The sequence below is a fragment of the Physeter macrocephalus genome, chromosome 14 (assembly GCF_002837175.3).
Source record: "Physeter macrocephalus isolate SW-GA chromosome 14, ASM283717v5, whole genome shotgun sequence".
Classification (NCBI taxonomy): domain Eukaryota; kingdom Metazoa; phylum Chordata; class Mammalia; order Artiodactyla; family Physeteridae; genus Physeter; species Physeter macrocephalus.
The window spans coordinates 43,399,365-43,416,624 of record NC_041227.1 but is presented as its reverse complement, the minus strand read 5'-3'; the positions used below and the strand labels follow the sequence as shown (position 1 = coordinate 43,416,624).

General features: G+C 43.8%; 1 long non-coding RNA gene across 1 annotated transcript in view; it reads right to left on the bottom strand.

Annotated features, from left to right (window-relative positions):
* LOC114487572 (uncharacterized) overlaps positions 1-17,143 on the bottom strand; it is a 19,280-nt gene extending 2,137 nt beyond the window's left edge. The window contains exons 1-2 of the long non-coding RNA XR_003682729.1: positions 17,086-17,143; positions 7,834-7,936 (exon numbers count right to left, since the gene is read on the bottom strand). This is a non-coding gene — a long non-coding RNA (uncharacterized lncRNA). The remainder of the gene's footprint in view (positions 1-7,833; positions 7,937-17,085) is intronic.
* Positions 17,144-17,260: the final 117 nt, after the last annotated feature.

The window sequence follows — 17,260 nt, the reverse complement described above, 5'->3', positions numbered from 1 at the left end:
TCAACAAAAAAAACGAGGAAACCGAACAACCACAAATTCCTACAGTTTTTCTCCAATTCTCAAGCTTTCATCCACTTTCAGTGTTCCTGTCACCAGTGGTTGTGTCATCAGCAGAGTGCTTCGGGGACGATCGGATTTTGATATATCAAACTGGCAAAAACACATTAAAGGAGATCACAGTAATCCCAGCCCCAAATCCAAGCAGATAAGGATTATATTACTCAAGAACATACCCCGAGTGACAGAAACTGAACTCATCCAGTGGGAAGACGCATTAGCATTCAGCAGCCAGGATTTCAAGTCTCACCGCTTTGGGTAGTGGTTTTATATATTTATTTCAGAATCGTCTGGAAATCTCTGGCTCCTGAAGGTGGCTCCCTGTAAATCTTTTTGAAAAGACACAGTGTCGTCATTTGCTTTCCTCTGCTGATGTTTTCCATTTCCTCAGGCCAGTCCAGGCTTTGACAGAAAGACTATTTGATGACAGATGGCTCTGTGAGCTCCTGGTGAGGCCATATCTCACTTTTGGAATGCAAGTGATAATCGGGTTCCTCTAGAGCCTTATTTATTATACTGTTATTCCACACAAACTCATTCGATGTAAAACGTTCTGCCAGTCAACTTGAACCCGCTCTTCCCCAGCTGTCGTGCTGGCAGCTCAAAGATGGTGACAGATGATGCTGATGGACAGGACGCCTGCCATCTCCTGCTTTCCCAAATTTAAAGCCAGATGCTTCCCAACTGAGGGAACATGCTAGAGAAAAGAGCTAAGAAGGCACTCTGCGGCATCCTGCAGTTTAATCACCGTAGTAGTTTACTAAGTGGCGTTTGCAGGGTCCCGTTGCCAGGCCTTCCTGGCACTTGTGAGTGTACTTACGCCAACGGTATGAAATCAACCGAAAGCAGACCACATCACTCCCTCCAGAGCCACGGGAATGCTGTCAGTCTTGCATCCTTGTCCCAATGCTTGCCAAGGACTAGTTCTTTCTCCCTTTTCAGAGGTACCTCCATCCGGTGTCCAGCTCAAACATTTCTCATAGATATTTTGGCAATAATATAAGAAGTAACGATTTATTCAATCACTCACTTAACAAAGGCACGCAGTAAATATTATCTAATGGTATTATTTGCTGTTCTGTGGAAACACACCTAAAGGATTGGATAGACTGTCTGTGCATGGATTCAATCAGGACATTACCTTTGGGGTGAGTCTCAGAGAACCAATAGGAGTTTGGCAAGTGGACGCTGGGAGCTCAGTAGTTCCGGGCATGCGTGTGCCAAGGGAGGTTCATGACCAGGTGATCATTTTTACCTGTGAGCAATTAGAATTTTCTTATAACAAGAGAGCTCATGTTAGGCTCTCATGTCTCACATTCTGAGCCAAGGTGACCTTGAACCTCAGCAAATCCCCTTGGGAGGATGTGGGAGAAGAAAGACTATTAATGTACATCATGAGAATCAGGGGACAGATGCCATGTTGGCACTGAGGACAGGCAGCAGAAAAGCCAAGATTATGATCCAATGAGAAACTCATCCTCCACGTCTGGAGGACAAGAGTCCAAACAGGAGGAGAGAGGTTTCTGGGAAGGTGGTGGGGTAGGAAGCCCCAGGACTCTGTCTCCTCACCCAGACTACAACTGCACTGGCAGTTGTAGGACCCTTAGCCACATGGCAGGCAGCTGTGCATGAGTTCCTGGAGCAGCTTATGGGCAGCTTTGGGGAGCCAGAGTGGGCAATAGGGACCTTGACCTCCAAAAATTGGGGCTCTGTGTTCTGATTGCTGATTGCTGCTTCTGATCTTGGAGGTGCAGAAACATAGGCAGGTGGCCCATGTGGAACCCCTCCTCGGTGTTGCAAGCCCCTCCCCCTCCAGCTGAAGCAACTTCCAAGGGAATTAAAGGGCCAGCACCCCTTTTTTCCCCTTCCATCCATTTTTCTGCTTTTCCCTTTTGGGAGCCAGACATTTAAAGTCTAGGGCTTTGAAAAGAAACCACAAATACAGGGGAATTTATAAAGTCAACACATAAGACCAGAGAAAGGTACATGCCCAAGGAAATATGCAGGTTTAAAAAAAGACCTGAGAAGATCGATGTTTATACCTCAGGCTTATCCCCAGCAGAGACACAGCTTACAAAAAGCAACAAAACAAAACCAAAATGCAGCAAATCCTGAGGAAGGGGGAGAATCTGATTTCCAGAGTTACTACATTACTAGATTCAAATGTCCAGTTTTCAACAAAAATTCACAAGGTGTACAGGAAAGAACAGCCTGTTCAAAGGAAGAAAGAACCTGACAGAAACCATCACTGAGAAAGACCAGATGGCAGAATTGCTAGATGACAAAGACAACTGTCTTAAATATGCTCAAAGAACTAATGGAAGACATGGAGAAAGTCAAGAAAACAATGTATGAGCAAAATGGAAAAATCAAAAAAGAAATAGAAAACCTAAAAAGAAACTAAAAAGAAATTCTGGAGCTGAAAAGTGCAATAACTGAAATTAAAAATTCACTAGAGGGATTCAAAGGCATATTTGAGCAGCCAGAAGGAAAAAAAAAAATCAATGAACTCGAAAATAGGACAATTTGAAATTATTGAGACTGAAGAACAGAAAAAAAAATTGAAGAAAAGTGAACAGAGCCTAAGGGACCTGTGGGACACCATAAACTGGACCAACAAACACATTGTGGGCATCCCAGAAAGAGGAGAGAGAGAGAGAGAGAGAGAGAGAGAGAGAGAGAGAGAGAGAGAGAAAGGGACAGAGAGATTATTTGAAGAAATAGTGGCCGAAATTTTCCCAAATTTGATGAATGACATGACTGTAAACATTTAAGAAGCTCAGCAAACTCCAATAGGATGAACTCAAAGAGACCCACACCAAGACACATTATAATCAAGCTATAGAACAGCCAAGACAAAAGGAGAATCTTAAAAGCAGCAAGAGAAGAGTAATGTATCACATACAAGGGATCCTCAGTAAGATTATCAACAGATTTCTCACCAGAAACTTTTGTCCAGAAGGCAGTGGGGCTGTTATATTCAAAGTACTGAAAGAAAAACTGTCAACCAAGAATCTTATACCCAGCAAAACTGTCCCTCAAAAGTGATGGAGAAATGAAGACATTCCCAGATAAACAAAAGCTGAGAAAGTTGGTTGCCGCTAGACCTTTCCTGCAAGGAATGCTAAAAGGAATCCTGCAGATTGAAATGAAAGGACATTAGACAGTAACTTGAAGCCGTATGAAGAAATCAAGATCTCGGTAAAGATAAAGATGTGGGCAACTGTAAACACTAGTATTATTTTAACCTTGGTTTATAACTCAATTTTTTATATTCTACATGATTGAAGAGACTGATACATTTTAAAAAATATTAGCTTAAAAGCTATTATTATAACTTTTGTTTGTAATTCCACATTTTGTCTTATACACAATGTAAGAAATTAATGCATAAAAATTATTACTAGTTTATGTTTTGGACACACAACGTGTAAAGACGTTTTTGTAACATCAATAACTGAAAGGGGTGGGGACAGAATTGTTTAGGAGCAGAGTTTTTTTATGTTATTGAAGTTAAGTTGGCATAAATTCCAACTGGTGCTATAATGTTAGGATGTTAAATGTAATCCCTGTGGTAACCACAAAGAAAATAGCTACAGAATACACACAAAAGGAAATGAGAAGGGAATTAAAACATTTCACTGCAAAAAATCAACTCAACACAAAAGAAGCCAGTAATGTTAAGAAATGAGGCACCAAAAAAGCTATAAGGCATATAGAAAAAAAAAGTTAAAATGATACAAGTAAGTCTCTCCTTATCAGTAATTATTTTAAATGTAAACAAATTTAACTCTACAATCAAAAGACAGAGATCGGCAGGATGGATTTTAAAAAACATGATCCAACTATATGCTGCGTATAAGAGACTCAATTTAGATTTAAAGACACAAATGGGTTGAAAGTGACAGGATGGAAAAAGATACTCCACGCAGAGAGCAATCAAAAGAGAGCAGGGGTGGCTATAAATAAGCTGGTCACAAAAAGACAGATGCTGTATGATTTCACTCATATGAGTTCCCTAGAGTAGTCAAATTCATAGAGATGGAGAGTAGAATGGTGGCTCCTGGGAGGTTGGGAGGAGAGGGAAAAGGGGAGTTAGTGTTTGATGTTTTAGTTTTGCAAGATGAAAAGAGTTCTGGAGATAGGACAGTGGTGATGGTTACACTGCAATATGAATGTACTTAACACCACTAAAAATGGTGAAGATGGTAAATTTTCTGTTATGTGTATTTAACCACAATTTTTAAAGTGTTATTAAATTAAAAGAAAATACCAACTAAATTGGAGTCATTATAGTCCTAATGTACCAAATGATAGTCTTTTTTTTTTTTTTTAAGTGTGCACCATGGTCAGATAGGTTCAAGGAACACTTTATGTTAAACCTCCCACGCATATGAGCTTCTGAAATTCTTGAGGAGGTGCTGCATAAGGAAACCCTTGTTTACCCTTTTTTTTCATGGAGCAGTTTGATCTCTGTGCTTCAACAGAGTGGCCCTGATGTAATCAAGGAGCCGAAGGTGTTTGAAACACAGCCAACATCTCTCATGTGCCCTGTTCCTGTGGTTGCTGGCTGGCCTGTAGGAAACTGCCGCTGGCCACAGCCCCACATCCCTGTGTGTGGTGAACTGTCCATCTAGTGGCCCCCAGTGACCCTCTCCCCCTGGTATTTAAGTCTTTTGAATCTGGCCTGGCCCTGTGACCTGAGGCAGAATCCACACGGTGCCAGTTCCAGGCCTCAAGCCTAGGAAGGTCTGGCATCTTCCACTTTGGCACTTTGAGGGAAGCCAGGGCCCGTGTCAGAAGTCTGGCTGCTCTGAGCCCACGCTGAGCTGTGACGGAGCCCATGCTGGCCTTGTGGGCAGGACACGTGGACGAGAACTGAGGAACCCAGCCAACAGCAAGTTGTTCTGTTCAGCCTCCAGCCTTGTGAGCACCAGAGCTGGTGAGTCTGCGTGAAGCCAAGATGAGCTGCCTGCCCGAAGTCCACGTTGGGAGCAAATAAGCAACTGTTGTTTTAAGCCTCTATGTTTGGGGCTGGTGGATTTGTGCGGCGATAGATACTCAAAACCGCATGTTTCCTGTCTGGCTGAGTGAGGTCGTGAGCAGCCCAGCTGGGGCTTGTCATTACCTTCATTCTCCCTTCCCCTGTGGTCCCCTCTTCTTTCCTGATGATCTAATCCTCCAGCCTGCATCTCTGAACAATAAGGCCATATCCTACCTAATCACAGTACTGTTATCATATTTAAGACAACTAGCATTAATTCCGTAATGCCCTCCAATATATAGTCCCTATTCTAATTTCACCATTTGTGCCCCCCAAATTTCTCTCATAATGTTTTTTTAACTCCAGGAGCCACCAAGGCTTACTCGTTGCATTTGTTTTTCATAGACATGAAGAATTCTCGAAAGGCATTTCACTGGAGAAAAAGATCATGACTAGAAGTCCTGCTGTGGTTATTACCTGGGCCACTCTTTGCTCCTCTCCTGGTCCACCTCCTTCACAGGTTGTAAGTTTCAATGAGAGCCATTGCTAATTTGTGGTGACCACTATTCTAAACTAGTCCAGGTTAGTAAGAGCTTCCACATATACCATTTTCATTTATGTTCGCACATAAACCCCCAGTGTCCTCACTACTTGGTATATTGGCTTCTTCGTGGGTCTTCTCTCAGTTCTTATTTTATTTCTTGGTGGCTCATTGATTTCCCTGGATAGTAATTCCAAGCTGTGCATTTCCCTTGTGGGAACCTCTGGCTCCATCATGTTGTCTTCGCTGCATCTTTTTTGGGTAGAGATGAATCATTCTGGAGGGGGTGCTTAGAAAGAGTGAGACCTGGGCATGGGAAGAGCGAGGAAGATAACATTTTTTTGCAGCAATGGTGTTAAGAGGGTGAAAGTAAGCAAACCCAGGGCTTTCCTGCCTCTGTTGGTGGACCAGGCAGTAGGACATCTCCAGAGACAGAGGGGAGTCCAGGATATGGGGGAGCTATCAACCCTAGTCCTGGCATTAAGCAAAATTTTTTGCGTGAAGAAACAGGTATATCCATAGTAATAATTCTCGGTTTGCACATTATCTTGCCCAAAGCCAAATAAATTCACAAGTTTCTTCTTGATATTGTGAGGAAGGATTCTGAAGTTTCCTGGGGCACTTACACTGCCCTCACATCACGTGGGGTAGTCAATATTTTATTCTAATAAATGTTTAAACATTTAAAAAATGTTTTACAAGGACTTTCGAAGGTTTATTGTGATCTCAGTCCTTTAAGGTGGAGTCCCTTCCTGCCCAGAGGGAAAGGGACCATGACCCTGTTTTAGCCAGTTCCTGCCTGCGACCCTCTTTCCCCAGGAAACCTCCAGAAAAAAGAATGCTGCACGACCCCCACAGGCTATACCAGGACCTGGGAAGTCAGATGTCTTCCTAGTTCTTCCTACGGAAGCAGCTCTGCAAGAACTGGGAAAGGACAGATTGCTTCCCATCTTCTGTGTGGCCTCAGGGAAGAACAACTGATTAAAAACGGAAGGTCAATATCACCCCTGCTGGGCAAACTTGAGATCTTTGAAGAGCCTCTCAGCCCAGTAGGACACTCGAGCCCTGCTCAGAGTGAGCAGAAGGAGACTCAGCTTTCCCCTTGGAGGCTCCTCCTGGCCCGAGCTCATCATCAAATGCGGAGCGTTTTCATCTTTATGCTGCCCGGGCTGCCCTGGCCAGAAAAGCATTCATCACAGCCCCTTGCTCTATCATTTCCTTCAGAAGCCTAAAGTTCAAGTCACTCCAAGCCTCTCTTGTCAGAAAGTGGGAGATGATGACATGACGTTGGCCCCCGTGAGTACAGAAGAGCACACCGGGTCCCCATTCGCATGGCTTAGTTGCAAAGCTGGTCCGTGACCTTTCCTGACCCTTCCATCCTAACTCTGCATCCATTTGCCGAACACAACCGGCTCCTTTTTTAGGGCAGCAGAAAGCTTTATTCTGAGATTTTTAATAATGTCAAGTATTATAATAGTGGCAGTTTGGGGTCATGGCCATCTTTCCCCACCCTGGTAGTTACAGGCAGGGACTCTGTGGTGGCCACATTCCCGTCATGGGGGTGGGGGGAGGGGAGGCTCCCTGGCCCGAGACAGCAGACCACAGGTCGGGGAGAAGCCCCCGTACCTTTGTCCCCAGCCACCAGCGCTCTGCCCCTGGCCTCTGCCGACCCCTTCCCTCATGAGGCTGTCTACCTGGGGTTCCCTGAGCTCTGTGCTCAGATTCCCCACCTCCTCAACCGTCAGGTGTGATAAGAAGAAAAAACCAATATCCCCTGGTGGGGACCTCAGCTGGGGCCGTCGGCCAGAACGGCTACACCTGGCCTCTCCATGTGGCTGCTTGGCTTCCTCACAGCCTGGTGGATGGGTTGATAGAGAGAGAGAGGGAGACAGGGCTCCAGGTGGAAGCTGTATTGCCTCAGATCACCTCCTGTCCCTTCTGCCACATTCTGTGCCTTGGAATCAAGTCACTAAGGCCAGTCCAAATTCAAAGGAAGGAAGTGATGAGAAGAGTGCTATGGAATGTTCCGACATGTTTTAACTTTACTACACATGTGCACAATTGCCAAAACTCATTGGCTGAACATTTGAGAACTGTTCATCTTATGGTAGGTTGTGGTATTATGACTTACTATAAGAAATATATATTTGGTCTTCGTCCCAGTTCCTGGCACAGAGCTCCTGAAACCCTGCGAATTTCCCAGAGCTGATAGAGGTGTCTTTTGTGATGTTTATGAGGATGGAGAACCAACCTTCATTAGATGATTGGAACTTTCAGTCCCACCCTCTGATTTCAGGGGAGGAGAGAAGGTCTGGAAATGCAGTCAAGGATCCGTCATGCCCACTAGATGAAGCCTGTGGAAGACCCAAAAGTACAAGTTCAGAGAACATCCGAGTTGATGAATATGTTGAAATTGGGGAGGGTGGTGGCACCCAGAGCTCCACGCCCTTTCCCCACCCTGCCCTGTGCATCTCTTCCATCTGGCTGTTTCCTGAGTTGTGTTCTTTTACAACAAACCGGTAAGCTAGTAAGTAAAATGCTTCTCTGTGTTCTATGAGCCACCCTTGCAAATTAGTTTAACCTGAAGAGGAGGTCATGGGAACCCCTGATCTACAGCTAGTGGGTCAGAAGCACAGGTGACGATCAGACTTGTGAGGGGCATCTGAAGTGGGGGGAGGGGCAGTCTTGGGGGACTGAGCCCTCAGCCTGTGGGATCTGACACCATTTCCAGGTAGTGTCAGAACTGAGTTGAATTGTGGGACACCCAGCTGGTGTCAGAGCATTGCTTGATGGAGAAATGCAATTACACTTTGAAATTGGTGTCAGAAGCGTACATGTCAATTATACCCCAATTTAAAAGATGGAAATTTGGCTTTCCTTGACCCTAAAATAAAGGCCCCAACTCACTGTCACTCCCCATCCCTGCGCCCTGTTTTATTTTACTCCAGAGCACGTATCACAACCCAACACAGTATTATACGTTCTTTCTTCACTTATTTGCCGTCTCTCTCCCACCCCACTCTCCATGCTAAGCAAGACTGTAGAATCTAGGAGGACAGGTAATTTTTGATGAACACCTAGCACCTGCAACAGAGGCTGGCACACAGCTGCACAGTCAAGATTTGTCAAATGTTACTGAAAGCATTCAAATGACTCCAGGGAGGGAAGCCCCACACAGCTGAAAACAAGTGGCAACAAGCTGTGTATGTCAACGTATTAAATACTGACCACAGATGACACAGGCATTCAGACAAGGAAAGTGGCGTCTAATGCTGACAGTTAGGGCCGGAAGAATCCTCAGAGGTGATTGGTTTAGCAACTCGCTTTACAGGTGAGGGCAGTGAGGTCCCAAGGAGGCGAGAGGATCGTTCAAGGCCACACAACAGTAGGTCTAGAGCCAGGTCTGTGACTTGGGTCACTAGGTAAAGTTAAAGCTCCAGGTGTCTATCCCTCTCTCCAATGCAGCATCTTTTAGGATTGTAGCATCCCTAGCCTGACAGTGCTGGCTGGCTGGGCAAAAATGAATGAGATTTTAGAAAGAGACTATGAATTGGACAATAAAAGTCAGGCTCACATGCTGCGGGATCTCTGGGTACTAGACCGAGGGAAATGCATTCTTTGGAGTTTGATTTACCTTGGGTCGTGGGATCAGCTGCAAGAAAACTACTACTCGTCTTTGGTATCATAAAAGCCTGTTTTTCCCGGCCATTGGCTAAAGTGCTCTCTGTAAAAGATAGACGTTTCTAAGCCGGTTCTCCTTAAGCAAGTGATCTCATGATAGAAAGATAGAAACACGTGACTGCCATTCACACACAGAAAAGCTTTTGGATTCTTACCTCTGTTAACTTTCTGAGAGCACTAATTTAAGGCGCTCTCCCATGGTGCTGGACTAACTCCCACATCGTGCAGCCAGAAGCCAAATCATGACTCATCTCTGCACCACACAAGCATCCAATTCTATGTCTTAGTTCTTATTCAAGTTTCTTGAGTGATTCTATTTGAGTAACGTGTTAGGACAAAGTAACGCACTAGTCCAGGTGGAAGATTCATTTCAGAAAAGAACATGAGGATTTGCAGAACAGTGGGAATCAGGTTTAAAAAAATAGAAGAAAAAATGGCACGTGCACACTTCCTATACCAATGTTATTTTCTCCTTCAAATTGACATTGTCTTAACAAGCAAAATGGGCCGCTGGCGATTTTGTAAATGCACGATTCTTCTCCCCTCCATCCTGTTTTCGTCTTCATGATTGGATTTACCTGGAAGAGACTGCATCTGAGCCCAGGAGCCATTACAAATCTTTTTCATGATGATGCTTCTTTTTTTAAAAATTAATTAATTAATTAATTAATTAATTAATTTTTGGCTGTGTTGGGTCTTCGTTGCTGCACGCAGGCTGTCTCTAGTTGCGGCGAGCGGGGCTACTCTTCGTTGTGGCGCGCGGGCTGCTCATTGTGGTGGCTTCTCTTGTTGCAGAGCACGGGCTCTAGGTGCGTGGGCTTCAGCAGTTGCGGCACGCAGGCTCAGTAGTTGCAGCACGCAGGCTCTAGAGCACAGGTTCAGCAGTTGTGGCGCCCGGGCTTAGCTGCTCCGCGGCATGTGGGATCTTCCCAGACCAGGGACCAGCAGACCATGTCTGCTGCATTGGCAGGCGGATTCTTAACCACTGCACCACCAGGGAAGTCCCCATGATGATGTTTCTAATAGCGACAGCCATCATTGCAATTCAGCAGCACCCAATGAACACTTGAGGTTTATTTGCTTAAACAATGAATGAATAATGAGACAGGGTGGGCTGCTCGTTTTTTCTTCCTCTTCGTAATTGTCATGAACTGTATATTCCAGTTTTCCCATTTGTGCTTCAGGTAAAATTGCATCGGCCCATGTGGTTACTTCAGGCTCCCTTAGAGCCGTCTGCTACTTCCCCCTTTTAGACTGCTGCAGTGACCCACATCCATCCTAGAGGGACTCTACAAATGGTATCTCCCACTATGCTTTGCTCCTAGTAGATGCTCACTAAATGTTTATACAGTGAATCTGTCAAGAGAATGCTCTCTGTACTCCCTTCCCTTCAAAAGGAGGATTTCTGAAATCCTAGAAACATGTTTGGAATGTTTAGAGACAGACAAAATTTCAAGATTAATGATGTCTGTGAAATTTGCCTTAGAATGTGATGTCACACATATAAGTTGGTGCCTTACCCTGACCATTTGGCTGGTAGGTATGTGGTCACATGGACGAGGCAAAAAGAGGAGCTGGACTAGTGCAAATCCATGTGCAGTCCTGGAAGCACTGTCACTTATGTTTGGCTCAGTTGTGGATGAGCAAGTAGTTCAATGGTGTGTGAGTGAGTGAAGTAAGCATATACTAGGGTGGTGGAAAAGCAAAATAAGGGCAGATGGCAGAGGGCCAAAGATGCTAGTCTAAGGCGTATCAATTCCATTCTATAGCAATCAGAGATCCTCCCAAGGTTTTTGACAATGACAAGAATGCTCATGGAGGCCATTCTTATAATCATCAAATGTATGTTTAGGTAAGATGGTACAACTATTTGTAAAACAGTTTGGCAATTTCTTACAACATTAAACATATACCTACCAGCAGCCCTTATTCCCAGTATTTGCTTGCTCCAAAGAAATGAAAGTGTATTTGCAAACACACACAAAAAAACTTGTACATGGATGTTCACAGCAGCTTTATTCCAAAACACTGGAGACAACCCAAATATCCATCAACAGGTGAATGGACCAACAAATTGTGGTACATCTACATAGCGATAAACAAAGGACTGACTGATTCACACAACATGGATGAATTTCAAAAACATTATACTGAGGAAAAGAAGTCAAACAAAAGACTATAAACGGTAGATTTCATTTATAGGAAACTGTCGAAAAAACTAATCTAATCTATAGGGGCAAAATGCAGATTAAGAGTTGCCTGAGGCCAGGGGTGAGGAGGGAGCTGCCACCGCACGCACAGGGAACTTTTGGGGGTGATGGAATTGTTCTATATCCTTGTTGTAGTGTTGGCTTCCCAAGTACGTCCATTTGTCAAAATTCACTGAACTTAAATGGAAGTATTTTAATGTATGTAAATTATACCTAAATGAAGCTGGTTTAAAAAAAAAAGAACTGTATTTGGGCAAAATGCCACACAAGGCAGAGAAAACAAGACAGACCTTCCTAAGGTGCTTGTCCTCCTGTCTGAAGGTGAGTTGCAGCCTGTGACATAGAGGCCCCGCACTGCAGCACCATGGACAGCAGTGTGGGTGCCACGGCCCGGGAAGCATGTGGACAGAACGGAGAGGAGAGTGCGTGTGCGTGCGTTCCTGTGTGTGTGCTGGGGGGATGGGATCCTGTGGCCTGGAGTTAATTAATGCACGTCATTCCAGTGAAAATCTTACCTATCTGGCTCTTCCTCAAGACTTGTTCCCAGTCCCACTTTCTCCATGAAGTCTTGCTTGACTCCCTGCCCACATCAGCCTTTTCTTCTTTCTCTCCTCTGAACTCTTAGACTAAGTTCTGTTTAATTTGTTTGGAAGTAACCAGGGCCTTTTTTTTTTTTTCTTGTACTGCTATTGAAATTGCTTATTGCTACTTAATTTTCAATGTGATTACACCTTATATCGTCTGCTACTGCGAGTCCCTGAAGAGAGAACCACAGCCTGGATCCCCCTCAGTTCCTACAGAGAAGTCAGGCAGTTTTTGTGGATGTTCTTGATTCATGTTGATTTTCAGTTCCTAAAACTGGCCTCTGTTAACAATTTGGCATAAGGAAGAGACAGCTACAACTCTATCATAATTGAACTTAAGGACTATGTAGGGAGAAAATGAGGTTTCTGAACCCCTCAGTAATTCATCTCCATTTCTACTTTATTTATTATTATTAATTTTTATTGGAGTATGGTTGCTTTACAATGTTGTGTTAGCCTCCACTGCACAACAAAATGAATCAGCCATACACATACAGATATCCCCTCCCTTTTGGACCCATTTCTACTTTAACTGACAGACCATAATTTCTACCACAAAGCCAATACCCTCTTCAGGTGATGTCCTCTCTGTGGCAAACTGAAATCTAGTTGATATATTTCCCTGATGATTTCATATCTCCATGATTTTGTTTCAGTCATGAATTTCAGCCAGGGCAGTCACATTTGTATTCAAAGCCTGCCAACTCTGACCAGAAATCAGGTGTCCACTTAAGACACACCTTGACAGGCGGATTAGATGTTCTAGTGAAAAGCAGATAAATGTCACTCATGTCACTATAAATAAAAGTCTGGGCCTGCTTATCAGCTTGTAGGGTTGAGGTCATACCTTCAACACTTCTGAGTGCTTCACACTTTATTATCCTTTAAAGGAGGCCTTTTCCATCCAGTTTCTCCATTTATACCCCCAAAGGGAATTATTACTGTTCAACTCCTTGAAACATGTGCCTTCTGTCAACTTCCTGTCTTTTGCTTTAGGAGACAATACAACCTGTGGCCTTAAACAGAAATCTGCCAGAATCTTCTCAAATGTCATATTATGGAATGAAATGGAGCAGGACCCTTTCATAGTGCTGACCTAGGACGTCTTATACCTGCTTTACAAGCGAATCACATTCTGGCGGGCTTTGACTGTTTGGGGTTACATTTCAGAGCACGGGATTTGTCATTGAAATCCATGTAATAACAAGTATGGATTTAGATTTGTGGTTTTGGTCAAATCCTGTTCTTTGAAACCGAACTACATACAGCCAAAGTTTGCAAAAACGTCAGTCGCAGCCTGTATACACTCCAAAAGTATCTGAGGGATACAAGGCCTTGCCACAAAAAAAAAAAAAAAAAAAAAAAAAAGGATTTTTGTGGTTAGAGAAATTGTGAGATGGGGCATGCCAAAAGGCTCTAAGATGGCCACAGAAATGCAGTCTGCTTAACTCAGTTTAACCCAGAGCTCCTAAAGTCATGTGACTACAGATCCCCTTTCTCACACACTTTGGGGGTACGATGCTCATTGTTTTATGTCTTTGGTCAACTTAAGGTGTGAGCACAGACTGAGAAAGTTTACAGGGAAATAAGCTTTCTGAATACATTTAGCAGTGTGTACAGATTGAGGCCTTAACAAATGCATCTTTCGGTTATCTCCATTTCTGCATTACCTTTCTGTACCTACATTTCTGAGCTGCATTCTTAAGTTCAGTGAGGACAGGACTGCACAGGAACAAACATGTTTTCACCAATGTCATGTTCATTTGTACCTGTGAATTACACCTGGTGATAATGATTGCACATTGTTTTGTGCTGCAAGAAGCATTTAAGACAAGATCTGAATATATCAAAGTCCTAGGACTTTGAAAAAGTAGCTTTGGATGGGTTCTAAGAGCAGAAACTTGTCGATTCCATTTCTGTTTCTGTGTCCTAAGACAGAGGTTCTCAAAGTTTTTGGCCTTGGGACTCCTTTACACTCTTCAAAATTACTCAGCACCCCAAAGAGCTTTTGTTCAGGTAATTATATCTGTTAACATTTACCATGTTAGAAATCAAACCTGAGAAAATTTTAAAATGCTTAGAATACTAAAATAAATAATTATTAATTGGGACTTCCCTGGTGGTCAGTGGTAAAGAGTCCGCCTTCCAATGCAGGGGACGCTGGTTCGATCCCTGGTCAGGGAACTAAGATCCCATATGCCGCAGGGCAACTAAGCCCAGGCGCCGCAGCTACTGAGCTTGCAGCCTCAGGGAGAGAGCCCACGTGCCACAACTAGAGAGAGATAACCCACGCGCCACAACAAGAAAGAAGCCCGTGCGCTGCAACGAAAGATCCCGTATGCCGCAACTAAGACCCGACGCAGCCAAAAAAGAAAAAAAATTATTAATTCACTTTAACAAAAAACCCATAACATGCTAACATAAGTAACATATTTTAATAAAACAACTATTTTTCCCAAACGCCCCAAAATTAGTGAGAAGATTGGCATTGTTTTATATTTTTTGAAATTCTTCAGTGTCTGGCTTAATAGAAGACAACTGGGTTGCCACAGCTGCTTCTGATATTCAATCTGTTGAGCTATCACATCACATAGCCTCTGAACAATACACTCGGAGAATGAGAGTGAAGAGGGAAAATCACATCTTTTTTTTGGCCTCGCCGCTCGGCATGCGGGATCTTAGTTCCCGGACCAGGGATCAAACCCATGCCCCCTGCAGTGGAAGCACGGAGCCCTAACCATTGGACCACCAGGGAAGTCCCCAAAATCACATCTTAATATTACCATGAAAATAGTTTTAACCCCATGGACCCCCTGAACAGGTCTCTGGCATCTTAGGGGTCCCCGGATCACATTTTGAGAACTACTGCTCTAAGAATTCAATTCAATAAAAATATTGACAATCAACTGGATGCCCACAACAAGATTAATAAAGACATGTCCCTGCTTCCAGGGAACTCACAGTGTCTCTTTCCACACATACCTCCTTATTTCCAATCCAATCTCACTGAGATTTCAAGACTCATTGTCATTCTACTTCCTCCTTATCATCTCTGATTTCCCCATTAGATGACTAGATCTCTATCTTTTTAAAATGTCTGTAGCAGTTAATTGTCTGTGCAATTCATCTGGGATTTTTAATCATACACTGTGGAATGAGACTTGTTTACTGTAGGTCAAAATGCGACTTAATTATTATGCTGTGGTTGTATTTTGTCCTTGCTACTGATGGTAGGCTCTTTGAAAGCAATGATTTATTTTGCTAATGGTGCCCAACATAGGCAGGCAGCAGGGACTGTGGACCTTAAATACATATTTAATAATTTGATTTGCAGCTTAATTAAAGAGTGTGGCAGAGATAAGGCGTGTTCACCATTCCTGTTTCCTTTTCCTATTCTTGAGCACTCCAAAAGACTGTATTTTCCAATCTTGTCTTCAGTTGGGTTGGGACCATGTGACTGGGATTTGGTCAAATGGTTGCAAGTAGAAATTATGTAAGCCACCATCAAACCTGGCCCTTCAAAACATCCAGGGCAGCCCTCCTGCCCTGTCTTGCTTTGGTAGTGGCTGTGGTGGTCATGTGTTGAGCTGGCAGAACCACAGGATGGAAGCAGCTGGATCCCTGAGTCACCACGTGGAGGACAGCCCTGTAGGGTAGCTCAACCGCACATATGGTCAGCTGATGAGATTTCAGACATTACTTATTACCACAGCAAGGCCTAGCTTATCCTGATACGTTAGAGGAAAGAGGATGTTCACAGATGAGATAGGAAACAATGTAAGACACAACACCATGTGTTAGAAGTCAAGGAGTGCTATGGAAGGTGAGGGCAGGCAGGAGCCAGTCTGGGCTCATGTGTTGGGAGAGATTTCTAGAGAAGAGGAGGAAGAGGGAATACATAGGATATGAATTGGCAGAAGACTCTTTCCTTTGTGAAGGATAGGAACTTAGCCCAAAACATCTTAGGGCAAAAGGATCATTTGTTGGCTCATGGAATTAAAGGACAGGTTTACCAACCAAACTAGAGAGAGGGATTGAGGGACTAAATCTGCTCCTCTCATTGCAGACTGGCAGTAAGTCTCATTCTTATCTTTTGGCTTTCAACCATTTGGGCGGGATTGCCTCACCATCGTTATGGCTTGAAGTTCAAAAATGCTGGGCAAGGACTCTCAATGGCCAAGCTTGCCCAGCTACCCATCCCTGTACCAAATGCCTACGGCGTGTGTTCCTATAAGATACTTCCGCAGGGAAGCCAGATATTAAGGAGGGGCTGTTTCTAGGAGAAATGAAGGACTTCACCACAGATTGAATTCCCGGTAATAGTTTTGGCTGTCCTTAGGTAAAATAGGGGCTCACCATTTCTCTAATTTCCACACCAGCAGTTTAAACAAAGTGCCATCAGACCACAGAGGAGGGGGCATGAATACTGCATGCCAGGTAGCAGGGGGAAATGCTTTCACAGAGGCCTCCTGAGGTGAGTCTTTAGGATTGAGTGTGATTTATCAAGCCAAGAGGGGATTCCAGGGAGACAGACTTCCAGCCTTGAGCAAATGGACATAAATAACTCCCCTTCCACACCTTCCTTTTTATATGTTGAAAAAAAATGTATTTGAAGCCATCAGAAAACAAAGGACAAAAGTATGCTGTTAGTGCAAGGACAGAGGATTAAATGATCTTTACCTGGACTGAAACACAAGCTGTGTGAATAAGCAAGCTACTTAACCCCTCTACAAGCTGGCCTTCTCATCTGTGACGTGAAGACGATAAAAGCACCCTCAGAACGCCCAAGTGACGATCAAATTTGAGAATCCCTTAGCCAATGCTTTAGCACATTGTAAACGCTCAATTAAATGCTGGAGAGTGATACCAGTAATTATTTTATACTCATAAATGTAGCTGGATGCTTGAATTAGATGCTGAAGGGTACATTTCCATTTTATAACTATTTAAAGTGAGTTACTTATGCAAACCAGCCATCATTAGTGCAAAATACTTTTTAAAAATACGGTTACTAGTCCAGATACGTACTGTGGCATAAAACCGGGAGAAAGCAGGAAGCAGAAATAACGAGTGCGTTGTAGATGCTTATATTCTACATGAATCAAGATGGGTAGGAAAGAGGAGGAGATCAGACCGGCCAAGGCTCCCTGGGGGCCTGCGGAGCGCAGGGATCCCGCCCGAGGGACGCCCGCGGCAAGGGAGG